This window comes from Fukomys damarensis, unplaced genomic scaffold, assembly GCF_012274545.1.
Source record: "Fukomys damarensis isolate Sample0158 unplaced genomic scaffold, DMR_v1.0_HiC HiC_scaffold_2, whole genome shotgun sequence".
NCBI lineage: Eukaryota > Metazoa > Chordata > Mammalia > Rodentia > Bathyergidae > Fukomys > Fukomys damarensis.
Genome location: NW_022900914.1, coordinates 20,513,099 through 20,532,636, shown reverse-complemented (window position 1 = coordinate 20,532,636; position 19,538 = coordinate 20,513,099).

Below are 19,538 nucleotides of genomic sequence, written 5' to 3'. Positions count from 1 at the left end.
AAAAAAAAAAAAAAAAAAAAAAAAAAAAAAAAAAAAAAATCAAAACCCAAAACCAAAAAACAAACAAAGAAAACCCCCCAAATTACATTAATTTGTTGTGAACTAACTAGTAGGTATAAGAGTCCATTAAATTCATTTTTAAAAGTCCCTGCCCGCAAACAAAGAAAGAAACTCAGAAAAGGCTGGGAGAACATGATTGTCAGTACCGTGAGCTTGACAGGCAGTATTCAAGATCAACACAACCAAATCATTGGTTTACTGTAAGGATTTCACCCTCTCACCGTACTGACTATAAGTCTTGGTCTGATTTTACAGAGAACTATTTCTTCACTCTCAACAGTTCATCTGTATTTCTTCACAACTCCCCACTCAATCGGAGAGGACTTCTTTGGCGATTGTAAAGCTGCCGGTGCACTGCCTATCACTAACCCATCTGGTAATGACATTTTGGAGGGAATAATTTATTAAATTTTGCTTTCTACTTGTTATTTTTCACAACCAGCACAGCTCCAGATATTGAGAGAACTGATTTAGATTTCAAGCTATACTATTAATGCTGTGAAAATATGCTTTAAAGATTCTTAACTCATGGAGTCGTGGTAGGTTTTGGATTTTATAGCACACATAAAAGCTCTTAACAGAATGCTTTGTACAGAAAACACAAAGTACCCATGACAGGTAATAGTGAATGAGGTCAATTATGTTAATGATAAACAGGAGGAGGATGTTTGTATTAAGAGCTCTGGACTTGTAGATATATTTGAGAACAAATAACATGATATAGTTGATGTAAATCACACACACACACACACACACACACACACACTTGCACAAGTTTTTCTTTGATATGCTACTATAACTAAATATGGTGCCAAGAAAACAAAGAAGGGATAATCCCTTTCCAAACTAAACCCACAAATAAAAATATGTGCATACCATGCTGTGTCTATATTCATATGCAAGGGAAGTAGGTTTAACATTATGAATCTACAAAGGAATGAATAAGCTCTCAAAGTTCCCTGCTGTAGTAGACTGCAACAATAGTCACAATATTCAGCAGGTCCATCCCTCCAGAGTCTTTCTGCGTCCCTTAAATCCAGCCTTGGCCATGGGATTCTCTCGGCAGAAAGGACGGTGACTAATATGGTGATATCAGAGGTCTGAGATCTCCTTAAGCCTTGGGGCTTGAACTTTCTGGCTGTTCCTTGGGATCCAGTGAATATCAAGTGATGAAGTCAGGGACAGACTACTGTAGAATAAGATTGAGATTTCATGGAGCAAAAGTGAGACACCACAGCTGAGACCCCCTGGACTAACTAGTCTGCCAACAGCAGATGCTGAATGAGACCATCCTAAGTCATCCAACACCAGCTGATTCTTGCTAATCATAAATATTAGACGAACTGGCACAGACCAGATGAAACATCCAGGTGACCTGTAGAAGCATCAGAAATAATAGTTTCTGCTTTAGGCATGATGTTTTGCTATGGTTTGTTGTGCCTTCAAAGCTAAATGAAAAACTTCTATTACTTGAATATCACACACTGACATCCACACATATGTGTATGTATGCCTATATGTGTGGTATACACATTTATATAACAAGCACACACACACAGCCTTCTACAATTTTGTAACACTTCAATGCATATTCCAGTTCTATGACTAAATTGAGATAATTTTTGTAAAAGATGCCAATTAATGTAACATTACACTGAGATTTTTAAATTGACATTCTTCAGCTACTGAGGAATATCTGTATTAAAGGGGGAAAGGAAGAAATAGGCACTGCAATGAACTTTTGCCCAAAATTAAAATGTGTAACATTTAAAAATATGCCACATACCATATGCCACTTTGGCTTCTATTACTACAGTAATTCATAACCTTCCAGATGCCAGCAAAACTTAGTTGTCTGTACAATATGGTCTTCACTTTACTTCACTGACATTTGTCATTGCTTTATATTACATTCTGTTAGTAGAGGGATAGAATTTCTGGCCATTCTGAGGACTATTAATTTCTACATTTCATTTAGTACCAATTGTTAGGGCAAGTATTAATGAAGTTTGAGGGCCTGTAATAGATAATGTCCCCATAAGACACGAATATTTCTTCCTAGACCCACAAGCAGAAGAAGACATAGCATGGAAAAGTTATACATTTTCACTTAGCAACAAATATTACAGAATTCTTAGACATTCACCTAATAATCTACTGCATAATAGAACCACAGATAAAAAGGCAAAGTCCTTATCACAACAGAAGCCTGTAAACTCCTAAGAGACAGGCTGTCTCCTCTACTTTATGGGGCTTTCTTTCTTTAGTGCCCCCACAAATGATTCCCCTTCTCCTAAGACTGTGCCCTGAAGAGAGCATCATTTTCTGAGCCTCTCTGCCATATTTTTGTTCATGAAAAGGTCACACAGTAGTGCCAGTGGAAAGAAGGAACTGTAGATAGTTTTTAGCAATGAGATATTTCTCCTCGAATTCCTGTTATTTCTGTAAAACCTGAAGAAGACCCAAGTGGACTCTACAAAGCCATGATTCTCTCTACCTCCAAAACAGGTAGAATTCCTGAACATGAAGGATCACAATTTTGTGGATTCTTGCAACTTCATTCCTTTGGAGGGTTAACTTGATTGGATGTTTCCAGATGACTTCACTCACAGACTGTTAAGTTATATTGGCTTTTTTGTATGTTAACTTCAAAGTTGTGTTCCAAGTGGTTGTGGGAAAAGGCAACATATCGTCTTAAGGTCTATGCTGTGTGACTCATCCACTGTTATAGCATATTATTGAAGTGGTCAAAATGACTGACAGTCTTGATTTAAGAGAGTAAAGATGAGTCTTTGAATGGGAGAAGGGACAAGGTGTGATTGCCAAGGGACAGCCACATTTGAATGGCAGGAGTTTGTGGTCCTTAAGCACTCTGCGAGTATCAGTTCTCCTGCATAACCATAATACTGCTCATAATGGAATAGAGAGCAATACCAGCCTGGAACAAGTTTGCTCTCAATTCAGAATGGTAACCCCAGCATTTCTTAACTGGCTCTGTTCTAGGGTATAGTAGGATAGAGTTTTCCTAAGATATTCACAGGAAAGACACAAAAATTATTTTCAGCTTTAATGAAGTTGAGTTGAGCCACATATCATTTTCTTCTCAGAGATGTGAATCTTGTCATGAGAAAGGGTTAAAATTAAGTCTGAGAAAGGGAAACCGTTGAATAGTTTAAGTCAATATTTAAGTAGAGCCATTTGGTAGTAAAAACTACCTTTAATGTATTCTGGCCCAAAGAATATTCTAGTGTGAAAAGGCTAGAATAGAAAAATAATTCTTTAAAAATGGACAAAAATTTAATAGGGCAATTAATATCATTCTTCTTAGTAATGGGGAAATATCAAATGCTGATAATTAAGTATAAATTATTTAATGTATAACTTTCTTACTGTGTCCTGCTAGAATAAAAAAAAAACTTCCATTTTTATTTTATTAGCTATTTCTGATATTTCAATAAGATAATTCTAGAAGATTCAGTGGGTTAAAAAATCTTGCTATTCCAATTTGTTTGAAACTAACTTTGAGGCTGCCTGTACAGTAATTAGTAGTAGCAAAATGCTCTATATTGTTCAAAAATTCCGTCTGTTTAGAGAGGATACATGTATTTCTCAGTAGCATTCACTGTAAGTTCTTTTATAATGTTCATTTCAACATTAACTAGGAACATTTGTAGACCATCAAAATAAGAAAGTTCTATCGCTAGCTTTTTAAGCATTGTCATAGTTAAGCCATTGTTTTCCATTTGTACACATAAAACACCTGTGATGTAAACTAAATATGAGTTTAGTAATGAAACTTTACTGGGAGAGATGGCATCTCTAGTGCTATTTAAATACAAGTATACACTGATGACTGCTTATTCTTCCATAAACAGCACACAAGTGTAGTAAACTACATTTTGCATTTTGCTTGTATAAGGCTTGTAATAGTGTGTGATGATGCTACTATTCATAATTTAACACAAAGTGGAGATGACCTCATTTTTCTCAGAAAAAATATTTCTCTTCGACAAAATGTAATTGCTATTAATATTTTTTTGTCAATTTGTGATCTTTTGTTATACGGCCTCACAGTATATTTCATTTTTCTGTGGAATAAAATAAATTTCTGGGGTTTAGTGATAAGGTGAATGAAGACTGTAGCCCACAGCAATTTCTTAGGATCCAAATTGCAGTTATAATCTAATTGAAGGATTTCAAAGTAGAAAGACATCAATTCATCTCTAGCTGAGGCTGGATTGATATAAGAGAAATAGAACTACTGACCAGGGAGATGTCACAAAGGCAGAGTTCGTGGTCCCACCACATTGAGGAATAAAGTCATAAACAAAGGAAGAAGTTAGGAGATTTTTTTTTTGACATAGGGGAGAAAGACTACTTCTGGATTTCCAGGAAGGGTGCTGATTAAGGGGGAATTTATACAACAAAGTCACCATGTGGGTACAAGGTAGGTCAAACTATAATCAACCAATAGGACTACAAGTAGAGCTGCTTCGCTACTATTGATCAATAGGTAAGCAAGTCATATAGCAAGGGTCCATGGAAAGAACAAAAACATTTTGCGGGACGAATGGGTCCAGATGCTCTGGTCACCCGCCTGGGTGACTGATGCCTATCTGGACTTACTGGGTCAGGTGATGCTAATTACAGAACAATCCCAAGTTACTGTTTATCTCTTAGGGAGGAACGGAGGCCTGGCCATTCCATCTTTATCTTGAAGCCTGGCCTTCTTCAGATGCGCCTTGAGCCACAAGTCTGGTGTCTTCATTTTTGTGCTGACTTCTTTGGGAGTCCAGTACCTTTCTGTATATTAATTTCTATCAAATTTAGCTACTTAAAATAAGATCATTACCTTCTCTGCTTTCAACACTAAAGATATGTTATTCTTTTATTTTTACATGTGAAGCATTAGAAAATACTACAAGTATCCAAATTTAGCCTGGTGAATATAACCCAAGTTTAGTTTTGGAACTAATATTTTCCTTTGGAAATATGTATTCCAAGGAAGCTTAAGTGAATGAAGCAAACTTGTATTATGTTTTTGAAGATAATGCTTAAAGCGGGAGAATAAAAACTCAAGGAATATAAATTAATTTCTGGGCATCCCTGAGTAATATAAACCTTTTCATCCCTTACCTTGAAAAAGCTGAGACAATGCCTGAAACTGACTTTAAGGAAATTCATGAGGTAAGCACAATAATTGCTCTATCCTACTCTTGCAGAGTTTTTTGGCCACTGAACAGAGAAATGAAAGCTAAAATTTAAGGGGAACCAAAGGAACTTCAACTCACAACAGAATAACACAGAAGATTTCTGTGTGCACCAAAGAAATTCTATAGCACTGTAGAAATCCTCCTTTGGTCTGCAGCTCAGTTCTGAGTCAGAAATGCAACAGAGAAGAAGAAAGAGATTATATTCATCATAAATAATAATATCAAAAGTTAAGGAAAATTAGTGTTATCATAGAAACAGCCTGATGAAATATGAATTAAATATTAGAAGAGTAATTTGGCCAAATTATTCTGATATTATATAAATGATCTGCTCTTCATGAAATTAAAACTTTTTTTTAGATATTATTTGGCATCCAAGAAAAGGTCTATATGACACTGTCATGTTACTTTTTCATCTTTTTATCTCTCTCCTGTAATTAAAAATTTACCTAAACTAAGAAACTCAGTATTTAATGAATGGGGGTTAGATTATCTTTTTGTTTCAATTTTTGTATTTTACTAATCCATGTTTGCAGTATGTAATGATTATTCCTCTTCTGGGGTTGGTATATGAACATATCATATCTTATTTCCTTTTTCGACTCCTTCCACTACCTCCTTCTCACCTCTCTTTATCTCGTAGTCCCTTTCCCTTTATAAAAAAATTAACTTTAAGGGTCAGGGATTTAGCTTAGTGGTTCTGCCACCTGCCTCACAAGCGCAAGGTCGTGCGTTCAATCCCTGGTATAAAAAAAAAAAACACACAAAAAAAACCCAAAACAAAAAACTTTATTGGTACTTATGAAAGATCTGTTTCCCTATTTTCTATCATTTATTGTTTATTTATTTATCTTGGGGGTTTCTCATACAAGAGAAATGATGCAATATTTAAGCTTGTGTGTTTGATTTATTTCACTCAACATTATTGTCTCAGTGTGTGTCAATTTTCTACAAAAGACTCCAGTTTATCCTTCTTTATGGCAAAGTAGTACTCCATTGTGTATAAGTACCATATTTTCTCTACTCATTCATCTGTTGATAGACATATAAGCCTCTTTCAAGTTTTAGCAGCATGCAGTCCACTTCCTGATTCCCCATCTACTTCACTAGATTTGGAGCCTAACACAGAATGACTGGATATGAACAGTACTAAATCTCTGTGTTGCTTTAAGACTACAGAACATTTGGTAGACCAAATGTTTGAAAGATAACTTAGTTCACCACTGTAGCTTTCCAAATGTGTTTCTTAAAAACATGGCTGATTAAATACATATATTCTGCATACTTGGGATAATGTTTGCTCCCCTCATTCTTAATGCTGAAATTTCAGTAGTGGACGAAAACTGAAATATTTTGGTGGTTACATAAAATGTAACTGCATTAGATATTTCAATTAAATATAAATATTTCAGACTGGAATTAACATTTTAGAGATCTGATTATGGATTGTTTATAAAAGGCACATATGACCATGTTGACCCAAAAACATGAGGAGCAAACTGGGGTGAAAAAGAACTACTTTCCAAACTATATGTAAAAGATAGACTGTGTGGTCACAGTAATGCTGGGCATGCAAGTAATGATGCTAGAGGTATCATTAGACTTTCCTCATGATACACACCTTGAAATGCAAAGCTTTGTGTTTGTATAAACCAAATAGCATAGCAGCAAGTGTAGAAATGAAAAGAGAAGACAGGCACGGGAAGAAATCACCAACTCTATAATAGTAGGTGGTGATTTGAACCACTCTTTTTCAATATTTTATAGAGCAAGATGGAAAAGTGTATATAAAATGACCATAATATATCAGAGAGCAGATATGGCTAATAAGATAATGTTCCTTTGAAAAATTTGGGTGCAATAAATGTGTACGAATGAGAAAGCATTTTATCGCTTACTCTGGATAGTATCTTCTTAAGGTTAAGGTTATAATATACAATAGTCAAGATTTAACATCGTCGGACATTAGACGTCAATGTCGAATTTGGAGTAGCTCCGTATCACTGAATAATTGGCTAACAAGACTTGCAAATAGAACCTTTTGAGACCTCATCGTTCCATTCTTTTCATGTCCTGCTCACTCAGTGACCATTGTATGGCAGCTTCCCAGAATTCTATCAGGAACGGGACAAGGTCAGGCCCCTTTGTTTTAGTCTTAAATAAAAGGGCACTTGTCATTCCTTCCCCTATTGCTTCTTAAGGCAAGATTCCATCAGTGATGGTTGTTCCATTTTCTAGTTTTCAGTTTTATTAGTTTCCAGCTAAAACTTAATCAAGATTTAGGGTCAATAAATTGAAAGTCGTCCTGGCCATTGGGAGAGTGATGGCAAAAGATAAATATAGCTTGGGAAGATTTTTATCATTGCCCTTAGGACTACAGAAAATAAAATAATAACTAACTATTTAAAGGGTTTTTTTTTTTTTGGCCCATTAAGTATATTGGGACATTTAAAGCAAACAGTACAGTTACATTTATCATTGGGATCTTGTACCATTACATGATACAACTTGGTTCTTATTTTTTCCCCATACTCCTACCCTCCTTTCACCTCACTGGCTGGGTTTGCATATAATTTGGAAAAATAAACATAGCTAAGGCTAGTCAATACAATTACAAATAAAAAGGAGAACTTGATTGTTTTTCCATGCCTGAAAACATTAAGAAAATTAAGTCTTTCCCTTTTTCTTCAAGTAGTGACTATAATTATAAATAGCAGGGATTCTTAGATGCTACAAAATGTAGAAGAGCTTTAGAGCTTTTACATTGATGCTAAGTGAATAGTTGATTATTAAAGGATTAAGGGGAAGCTATGGTTTATAGAGTGCAGTTTTGAGAAAACAATGGGGAAAACTGTTATTGCATTATAATACTGTTTTTTTTGTTGTTTCAAAATTGGCTCTCTGTACAGCCAAAGAGTAGGTTTAAACTAGCTTACCTACCATTCTAATATAACCTCCTCAGAGCTCTGTCACTGTCTGTCTTTCTCGAAGGACAAGGAAATGCAGATATTTAACGGTGTATAGGAAAAGCTGTTTAGATTACTATTCTCTTGCAACATTGTTCAAAATGTTCTGTCTGGTGGCCAAAACAGTAACTCTTGCTTTATATTAGAAGAAGGGAAAACTGAGAACAAAAGTGGAAACTGTATGTCAAGGGAGAAGAGATGTCAGAAGGAAGGCAAAAGTGACTGCCGTACTCAGTGACGCGCCGTTTTATGATACTCCACAGTAACTCCACAGCTGCAGAATTCATGGGGAGTCATCAGAGAATAGCCTTACTTCCACAATCCTTTAAAATGTATTATGTGGGGCTAAGCTTTCTCTTGTTTACAGATGAAAATTAAAGCAGATCTTTCTGGCTTCCCTGGGTAATTTTAAGTAGTGCAAACTACCCTCCATTATCTTCAATTCATACAACATAGTCTCAATAAACAATTGTTGAGATTTACATGTTCAATTTTAATTTGAAATCAAGTTTTTCCCTGGTAAGCATACTATAAACTAGAATCAGAAAGGTGGGGAAAATGCACATAATTTGTTATTCCAAATGTCCCACATGTCTTTATTCCTCCTTACCAGTCTTCTTTACTGGAGTTTCTGTCCCTCTATAGTTGGAACAGTGAGAAAGAGAACAGGAAATGTAAGCTGGAAATTTCTAATGACTGGTGCCATCTTGGAGATTTTGGAGCTTGGCAGATGTTTAAGCCCTGTCTCAGAAATTTTCCCATCATTCTGATCATTTGACTGAGATTCTGTAAGAATTGAATTCATCTCCATTCTTACTTTTTTCTTGGGATTCCTTTTGTATACCCTGGGAATCATCTGTCATGATGGGTACCTTATAATTCTGTTAAGAATTTGGGTATATTCAGAGATACCAAATGCTGGCTTTGTTTTCATGCCTATATGGTAAAGGCAATTATCATCTGCCTGCTATTCTGAAAACCTTAAAAAATTTGTACGTGTTAACCAATTCATGGAAATAGCAGTTGTTTCTCTTCTCACTGATCAATCTGCCTTTAGATTTCTTTGTTGTATGTCAGATTCCAGTCCATGGTGCCCCCTAAACTAGAATACATATAACAACATAGGATACCCAGAGTCCTTAATAAATGAACCTTTCCTTAGGGCTAATGTAAGTCCAAAGACCTCCTGTAAGTCTTTTCTATATATAGGAGTGTCAATAGACATCATGCCAATAAACCTTGGTTTACAAATTTAATTTGTTCCACAGTTTTGGGGAAAATGGCCGTGCTCCTGGTTTTTTTTTTTTCAGCTTTAATTGATTTTATTGGTACATTTTAGGGATACAGTACAGTTACATTCATTGTTGGGATCTTGTACCTCTACATGACAAGTCTTGATTCTCATTTTTTCCCCTTACCTCTGCCCACAGTCCTATTCCTCACCTGATGTGGAGTTTGCTAATGGAAGGGAAATTTAGCCTAACACTTCTGTTTTCTAGTTGAATTATTTGTGAGCAGAAGTGTTCATGAACTAGGTATTACTGTATCTCTCTGACAAAATTATATTCTTATTTCTAACTACTCAAACTCTCTTATCTCCTTTAAAGTGATAAAGAGTTCAAAAATCATAAGTGGTTCATAAAAACTTTTTGAATCATGGCTTTTCTTCTGTCTTGGGAATGTGGTATACATATTGTCATGATACTTAAAGTATAGCTTCCTTATTGTACTACATTAATTTCAATGTTATTATTCAAAAGAAGATATTATTTAGTTATAACTAATTGCATTTGAAAAGTTATTAATAAGCACATTTATTAGATTAATTTCACTTTGGACTAGAAATTCAGTACAAAAAATATTTAGGATATTATGATATTTTTATTATCCTCTTAGTTACAACAGTGATCTGAAAGATAAGGAACATAATTCAGAAGGATCTTGTATCTACATGACAAGTCTTGATTCTCATTTTTTCCCCTTACCTCTGCCCACAGTCCTATTCCTCACCTGATGTGGAGTTTGCTAATGGAAGGGAAATTTAGCCTAACACTTCTGTTTTCTAGTTGAATTATTTGTGAGCAGAAGTGTTCATGAACTAGGTATTACTGTATCTCTCTGACAAAATTATATTCTTATTTCTAACTACTCAAACTCTCTTATCTCCTTTAAAGTGATAAAGAGTTCAAAAATCATAAGTGGTTCATAAAAACTTTTTGAATCATGGCTTTTCTTCTGTCTTGGGAATGTGGTATACATATTGTCATGATACTTAAAGTATAGCTTCCTTATTGTACTACATTAATTTCAATGTTATTATTCAAAAGAAGATATTATTTAGTTATAACTAATTGCATTTGAAAAGTTATTAATAAGCACATTTATTAGATTAATTTCACTTTGGACTAGAAATTCAGTACAAAAAATATTTAGGATATTATGATATTTTTATTATCCTCTTAGTTACAACAGTGATCTGAAAGATAAGGAACATAATTCAGATATTATTAGGATTTATAATTGCAGAAAGTTTTGCCAACTTATTCCTTATCATTGTTGTGTTTTATAGGCTTAACAAACAGCTGGAGATGTGCTAAGTAAAGAACCGTTATAAATAAATAAAAGTATTTGGTCCTGCTAAATTAGAAAGTATTGAATCCCTAGGACTTTATGTTTTGTTAAACAACTGCCCCTACAATAATTTTGTCCTGTGTTTTAGATCATGCGTGCACAAACTGGCAGAATTAAATTCAAGGTGAGTTTTCACAGTGTTAGTACAATTCCAAGTATAGTTTTGGCCCTTAGATGACAGGCGCTTCAGAATGTTATACTCTAATTGAATCCTGGAGTAACACTTTGTTCGGAAATTCCTTACAAGTTTATTAACGTATTTTCCAGTAAACTTTGGGAGAAAGTGCCCGGATTATGCTTTTAGTGACAAGAGAAGCTAGTTAAGGACGTCGCCGACAGTAAAAACTACAGGACAAAGTCCAATAAACCTGAATTTTCTACTTGACAAAGGTATCATCTCACACAAGATATTTAATTTCCTTAGACTTCATTTTTTTCTAGTTTTCTTGTTTAATAATCGCATATAGCCTGCTTCACATATTGCAAACTAAGCAACAGGCATAAAAATGGTTATTGATATTTAATGAAAGATGAAATCACTTTGCTCAGTTATTATCACCATCATGGTTGTTACTATTCTTTGGGATTTATTATTTAATCATGATGTAGAATATTCTAATCTAGGTCTTCTGAGATATCCTTGGTGGAGTTTTATAAATGAATCTTCTATATTTCTTGAAGTTGTTTTTTAAAGATTAGCTGTGATCATATGCCTATTCATTTGGCCACACACACCATAAAGTTCTCCGACATCCCACTGAGACCAGAGGAGGTGTGAGAGATCATAACTTGTCAAATTGATAATGTGTGTATCATAGATATAGGTATCATTTTGAAAAGCCTACACAAATTTGTCAGTGTTGTTATTTGAAGGTCATTATGATGAAAGTCATTTTATCTGTTCCTAAAGATTCAAATATATTTCTGCATGAGTAGACGATCTTCTAGGTGCAGAGACAGCTAATAATATATCTATTTTGACAGGGAACTTGATGCACTGAAAGAATGATTTTGGATTAATGTAGACAGGTCACCTACAGTAAATACTAAAAAAAGTTATAATTCAACAGCACTCAATTAAAGTGGCAAAGTTAGTACATTTTCTCTAGTCCTCAATATCTAAATTGAAACCAGATGTAATGTTAGAACTCCAAATACAGAAGAAGTGCCAAAACCTCAAAACCACCAAAGGTACAAAACCATGTCCTATTTAATTGAGGTTGGATGAAGAATAATAGTAAAATACTTCTTGAGGTTTTAGCATAGCCCATTCCTCAAGCCAGGAGAGATAAACAACCTCCAGATGTTCAAATTGTGTGCACATTTCCTTTTCTAAATGTTTTGTGGCCTCCAAGTTAATTATTCATAGCAGTTCTAACCAGAAAGTAACATTTTATTTTAGAGGTTTTTCTCAAAATGGATGTTGGGATGTACAAATCATATTTTTCTCACTTAAACTTTGAATCTCAAAGGATTAAATGGTTGTAACTTCCTGGAACCACAAAATAAAACTAATTCTTGAACCATTGCAAGATGCTGGCTAAGGAAAGTCCATTTGAACAGCTGCTTGTGGTAATCTTCAGTGAGGGATGTTCAGACTATCGATAGATATAACTTTTGTAAATAAACTAAAAACCTACAAAATGTTAGGAACATGTGAAAGGACTTCTGCTGTCTCCAACAGCAATCTGCTTTGTTTAGTTCAAAATTAGTCGACACCCTAGGCATTGACCAGGAATTACCATGAAGTGGGACATCTGGCCTCTTCCCTAACCTAGAACACCCCCTTGCTGTGCATTAGAATGAAAAGCTAGATAAATCTTTTCTTTTTGTTACCGGGGATTGAACTCGGTCCAGGCAGCAGCACCACTGAGCTAAATCCCCGGCCCTAGCTAGATGAATCTTAAGGTAAATTCCCTAACTACAAGGAATTATTATGTCTGGGTTAAAGTGAACTGCCTGGTTGCTGTAATTTGTACATGGGTAATGTGAACCGAAGAAATGAAATGTAACCACCTGAGTGAGATTATCGCTGTAAAACCTACAAAAGAGGAAGCTGCAACCCAATAGGAGGCCGATCACTGGCACTGCCTTTCTGAGTGCGATTGACCTTTGCTGGCCAAATAAACTTTTTATTACTTTACTTCCATTCAGCTTGTCTCTATGTGTGTGTCACTTGCCAACCCCTTCTGCAATAGTATAAAATGATATTTAAATCAAATGACATATGCCATCTCCTTTTTCTGACATGCTCAGTCAAACTCTGCTTTATGGGATTTTTTAATATCCTCCATTTTTTGGGGGGAGGGTACCAGGGATCAAACTTGGGTCCTTGTGCTTGTGAGGCTGGTGGTGGTACCACTGAGCTAAATCCCTGGCCTCCATTTCATAAAGATCTGAGTTAGGGAGAATTAAGTGTCACTACTTGTTTTTAAGTTATGAAATGTAATAAAGTAACTTTTAAAATATTTTGAATGTTGTCATTGTGTATGAGTCAACTCACATTTTTGTTTCCACTTATCAGCTTGGCATCATAAAAGCATAGATATTATCAGAAATTTGTAATAAGTTAACATGATACATTAATTTGTACAAAGATACTCCCCTCCCCAGGATTTTCCCTTCATTGAAAGCAGGTTGTCAATAAGGTGCAAAGTTAAAGAGGTGTGATTTTTCTCTTTTTTTAAAATTTCAGAAAGTGTTAATACCTAAAACATACCATGAACATTAGGACCTGTGCATGATTGTGTGCGTGTGTGTGTGTGTGTGTGTGTGTGTGTGTGTGTGTGTGTATGTGTTGGGAGCTGGGATTGATTAAAGAAAACAAGCTTTTAGAAATGTCCATACAAACTTCATTCTAGCTTCCTGAAAAACTAAAATTTTAAATAGTTTTCTGCTTTTGTGGAACTTTTTAAACAGTAAGACTCTCAAGGAAGTATCATTATTCCTTGGAGAAAATTCAACCAGTGCTCTTCTGTTTATTTATTTTATCCGGAAAAATTTAGCACAGGGTTACTTGAAATGGCATTTCAGTTAGTTTTATACTGCAATAATAAAAATGAATGTAAAACTTAGTTACTTAGCTAGAAGTCAGAGTCCAATTTAATGGGCCGGAATCAGTGTGTTCAGGGTCAAGTTCCTTTCTATAGGCTGCAGGGAAGAATCTATCACCCTGATTTTTTCCAACAACAACTACATGCACCTCAGGCTCCTCCTTCAAATCTAGAAACTTCTAATCTCTAATACTACTTGCTTTCTGCCTCCCTATTTTCCTTTAAGGATCCCTGTGACTAGTTTGGTCCCACTCAGATAAACGCCCCAGCACAAGACCCAGGTTTGGTGGCACACACCTGTAATCCCAGCACTTGGGAGGCTGAGGCAGGAGGACTGCTGAGTTTGAGACCATGCTGGGCTACATACTTAGTTCCAGGTCAAGTTTCAACTTCATAGCGAGATCCTGTTTCAAAAACACCTAAAACAGACAAACAAACAAACAAAAAACCAAAAAAACCTCCCCAGCACAAAGCCAACTGATAAACTTAATTCCATCTGCAAACATAATTCTTCTGCGGTATACAGTATCTTAAAACTTTGCAGGGCTTAGGGCATGGTCAATTTTGGGACTCAAAAGAGGAGAGGAATTATTCTCTCCACCAAAATAGCCAATCAACAAAGCTTTGCCAGTGGTAACTTCCTGAGACATTTTAAATCTGAATTTTATCTCTAAATTTGCTCACATCCACTGATTCATTATCTTTATACCTAATGGGCATTGGAGTTGGATTATTTACTTCATATGTGACTATCTGTTTGGAGGTAATGGCTCTTCATAGCCTTAATATATTGATTTTATTATCATTTAATTTTATTAATAAGATAAAATAAGAATAATAACTGATTCTTTTCTATTCTGTTTACTTGAAGTGCCATAATTTTAAAATTGTAATTTTAGTGTCTACTTGGCATGTTCAGGGTGAAGTATGCCAAAAGGTTGCCTACTACCTCTTAGGAAACCTGAAGTGATTTGGCACATAATCCTGTAATGAAGACGAAAGTTAATAAACTTGAAATGCTTGCATTTTGTGGTAACGTCAGCCTGTGGACTGCATGGGTTGAGTGTACATTCCATAAACTGTGTTTTATGAGTAGCTTTTTCTTTTGTCCCTTGAGGCCACCTTTAATTAGATGATGCTCCTGAGCATCGGAAATGTTTGAAAACTTGGACAAGGTCACATAATCAACGTACAATGTAGCCGATATTAAAATTTGGTTCTGTTTGAGATATTTACCTTACCGGTAACTCACTACAGCAAAACCTAAGGAAAAATCCAAGTTCTCATCTTTGTGGAGCAGTAAGTAGCAACATAATGTGAATAGGGACAATGCAAGCTTTGAGTATTGGGTATTAGATGCATTTGTGCCAAGGATAAGGAATAACTAAGGAATGCAGGAACACTGTTTAATTAGTCTTGACCCACAGATAGGAGCAGTACTGGCAATGACAACGGGTCAGATCGGAAAATGCAGAGAGTGCATTTTCCATTTAAAAGTGTCAGGAAACAGGAGATTTTTTTAAAAAGCAACAACAAAAATCAGTTTCAAAATTAAGAGGATGGGAGTGAAGTAATAGAATGGGCAGCAACTAGAAGAATTTTAAAAAATCTGTTGAAGGCATATCCTGTAGTTGTGGTGCTGAATGTCCCCCAAAGGCCAATAGGTTGAAGCCTTGGTCTCCAGCTTGTGGTGCTCCTAGAGGTAGTGGAACCTTTAGGCAATCAGGTCTTGTAGGACCTTTAGGTCATTTGAGGCCAGGGCCTGAGGTGTCCATGTCTCTTCCATCTTCCTTTTTTCTTCTTGTGCAAGAGGTAAGCAGTTTGTTCCACCATGCACTCCCTACCATTGCCATCTGGCCCAAAGTAACAGAGCTGCGGATTTTAGAGTGGACAGTCCAAAATTCTGAGCTAAAATAAACCTTTTCTTAAACTGAGTTAATTATCTCATGTATTTCATTTTGAAAGAAAGCTAACTAAAAAACTATCCAAAGCACTTGGCATGGAGTTAAACAGGTATCAGGTTGAGCCTTGATTATGTCATTTGGTAGCCATAACTTTGACCATTTAAATAGCAGTTTTGGGCTACAGTTTCCCATGTGAAAAACAATCACAGCTCATTACTGTTGTTGAAAGGATATAAAGTGCAGAATAATTGCATATCCTTAGCTTTGGAGAAATTAAATAGTGATATACAATGAGATAACTTGAAGATAAAGAACAGCATAGAGAAAACAGAAATAATAGAGATGTTAATTATTAAGGAAATTTATAGTAAATGGAATGTAGAGTTAGGGCTTAAGGGCTCACAGTCAGTCAAAGATCTAAATAGTGTGCATCTTCTGAAGTAAACTCTTCAGGGAATGCCATAGCAATAAGACCAGGTTACCAGGAAAGGAGGCCAGAGTAAAGGAAAAAGGCTTTCTCATCTCATTTCAGGGATCCAGAGTCTCTATGACTCTGCTTCTGTCTCTTTCTGTGAACTTCTGAAACACTTGCTAAGAAAAAAATGTAAGACCTCCGAAAAGCTGCTACTACTAAGCATGGTTATTAGGGTTCTGCTGCTTGATTTGCTCCCTACGTTTGCTGTGTTAATAGATGGGCTGGGGTGCAGGGTATAAAGATGAAGCTTGGCATTGGGATTTGCTCCTGGGGTTAAGGATAATCCATCAAGGGGCTCACGGGTAATTAGCCTCCCAGGTAGTTGCACTCTCATTTGAGTGAAATGCCACCACTACACTTTATCCTGGCCTGGGAGGAAGGTGACTGATCTGTAGACCATGGTCTGATGAAGCGATGCTGTGGCTCTTTCCTATCTTTCTAGGAGAAATGATTACAACACAAAAGTCTGCATGTCTACTCAGTGCGTTTTCATAGCTAGTGCCATAAAAATACCATACAACTTTCTCTCGGTGTGTAGTGCAGGAAAACCTTACTGATCCAGCTGACGTAATACAATTCTATCAGATTGAGGAAAAAATAGAACACAGCCAGTAGCAGTCTTTTTGTTTTTTGTTATTTCTAATAGAAAACTTAAGAAGCAAAACAAGCAGGAAGTGAAGCAACTGCTATTTTGGGAGCTTTGTGTGATTTTTATTTTAAAATCCATATGATAATGCTCACTATTTTAAAAATGCATAATTATATATACTACATAATTATAATTTTAAAAATCCTCAGAAAAGAACTGCAAGGAATCAGCAAACTGTTAATAAGAGTTGTGTTTGAAATATGGAATAATAGGAGTATTCAAAAAAAATTTCTACTTCTATTCAGTATTTAATAATTTGGGTATTTTTACATTTAATATTCAAGAAAATAAAAAAAAGATTCATTCTATGTGACCTCAAATTTCTTTATCACAGTTTAATTTATGCATATGTTTGCTATATTATTTTGTTTGTGTTTTGTCATCTCAAACTGATCCTTCATTGGAAACTGAGGAGGAAAATATTGTATTTTTTAAAACATAAAGTGCTTTATTTTGTAAATACTTTGTACAGGGTCCAAGATATCTCATTTACTTCCATGTTAACACTCTAAAAGGATGTCACTTTGTCTTTGAGGATACTAGTAGAAAAATAAAAGGCAGATGAACAGTCAACTCAAAGAACATGTAAAATCTAGAGGGAGAGCCTATTCCTTCTAGTCACAAGTATTCTAAAAAAATCAGACTGTGGAAAACCTCAGGAAAAATAAAAGTATTGTCATCCAAGTGTTATGGTTGTATTTTGCGAAAAGGGGGCTAGTCTCTTCTTGCCCTAAATCATCTCTCCATCTGGTCCCCTATGCCTGTGTGTGTGGAGGTGAGAGGAAAGACTAAGGAAGACAGGGAAAAGACAAGGGAATAAAAGAGAAGAGGAAGAGAAGAAAATTCCACTGCCGTGCACTTAGGGAAAATATGAAGACCCACTAATTTAAAAATAAAAGGAAAGGAGAGGTATTAACCTTGAACACTGAAGGGAAAAAATCATAAAAAAGGAACTTCTTTGGCTTTCTTTTTAAAGGTTTTGTACCACTTATTAAAAAAAATTGTCAGTGTTCTAGGAATTTTCTCCAGATGAAATAGAATACACACAATGTCTACTGAACAGTTGATTGATTATTTGGAAAACATTCTTAATAAGCAATTTGGATTTGCACATGAGTTTGGAGGCCTTGGCATCAAATAGGGCTTATTTTGTCTTCCATTACATTGCATATTATTTCCATTTGATGCTATCACAGACTTGAAAAGGTATTCATTAATGTTTTGTTTCAAGAAAATAATAAAAGATGAAAATCTTTTATTAGATGAAAAAATAATAAAAATAATAAAACCTAAGAATTTCCAATGGGCTTTATTTTAGGTTTAGATCAAGTCATACATAATATTTGGCTGATCGACTGTATATATGTCTAACTATACAATTATCTATCTCATGATTGTTATGTAGCTCTTATAGCATTATTGACCTTTTATTTTGTTTATGACATTTTATTAGGAGAATATTTCTATCACTATGGTAAAAGAAAGATAGCAGAAACAAGATTCTTGTCTTCAAGAAAACTGTAATTTTTAGCTAAGGAGATAAGAATACTTTCAATAATATGTTTTATCAGGTAAAGTCTATGTGACAGGTATAAATTTGAGGAGTTGTAGATAAGAATAGGAAGAAATTATGTCTTTCTTATTTGCACCAGAGAAGCAGAAAAGTTATTTGCCCAGTGGGTGGCTTTGGCTAAGAAGAAATAAAAGAGTGAGCATTTTGGGAGAATTACAATAGCTAAAGATAGAAGTGATACTAATAAATATCCCCCCCACAAAATTGTCAAAGTCCTGGAAGTTAAGAACTATTAAAGAAAGATCAGAGGAGAAAATGAAGTTTACATAATTTTAACAAAGTTAGTATGCCCATGAATAGCAGTGTGGGGGATTGTTTGCCTTAAACAGAAACCCATATTTCTACCTTTTGGTATGCTGGGGCTTTTTCTTTCATTAATTTTTTTTTTTAAGAAAGGTGGTACTCAGCCCACAGCACTTAGGGTCCTTACCATAGGTGTGCTATTCAAAGCAGATTAGAAGAGGAAGAGTAAGGAACTCAGCCAATGGTTTCACATGGAAGAATTTTTAAGCCACTTATTTTGATATAATGTGTCTTTTGTATTATTAGACTGTTATTAAATCCACCCTACTTCCTTATTGTTTCATCTTCATTTTGTATTTAGATAAGTATGAAATTTTCTATATTGACACAATGTATCTAAGCATGGGAACATTTACATCGTTATTGAGCCCCTTGAAGACCTGTCATGTAAGGTTTAGAAAAGAAGCTCTTCTCTGGAGAAAGGTCTCATTTTTTACAGGGAACTCAGGCTAGGCTTCCTAACAATGAGGATTAAACCATTGTTATGAATATAGATATTATTCTTTGCTATTTCAAAGCTTCAGAGAGCATCTGTAGTCCATTCTCTGAGTGGAAAATCTCACAAGAAGTTTTTTAAAGCTTGACAAGCTAATTATTTACCTGTGTCTTTTGTTAAGATAGTAAAATATGGGGCTGAAAGACTTTAATATATTTTTAGTTACAATAAGCCCAAAGCAAAATGTAAGTATTGTGAAGAAGATAGGAAATCTT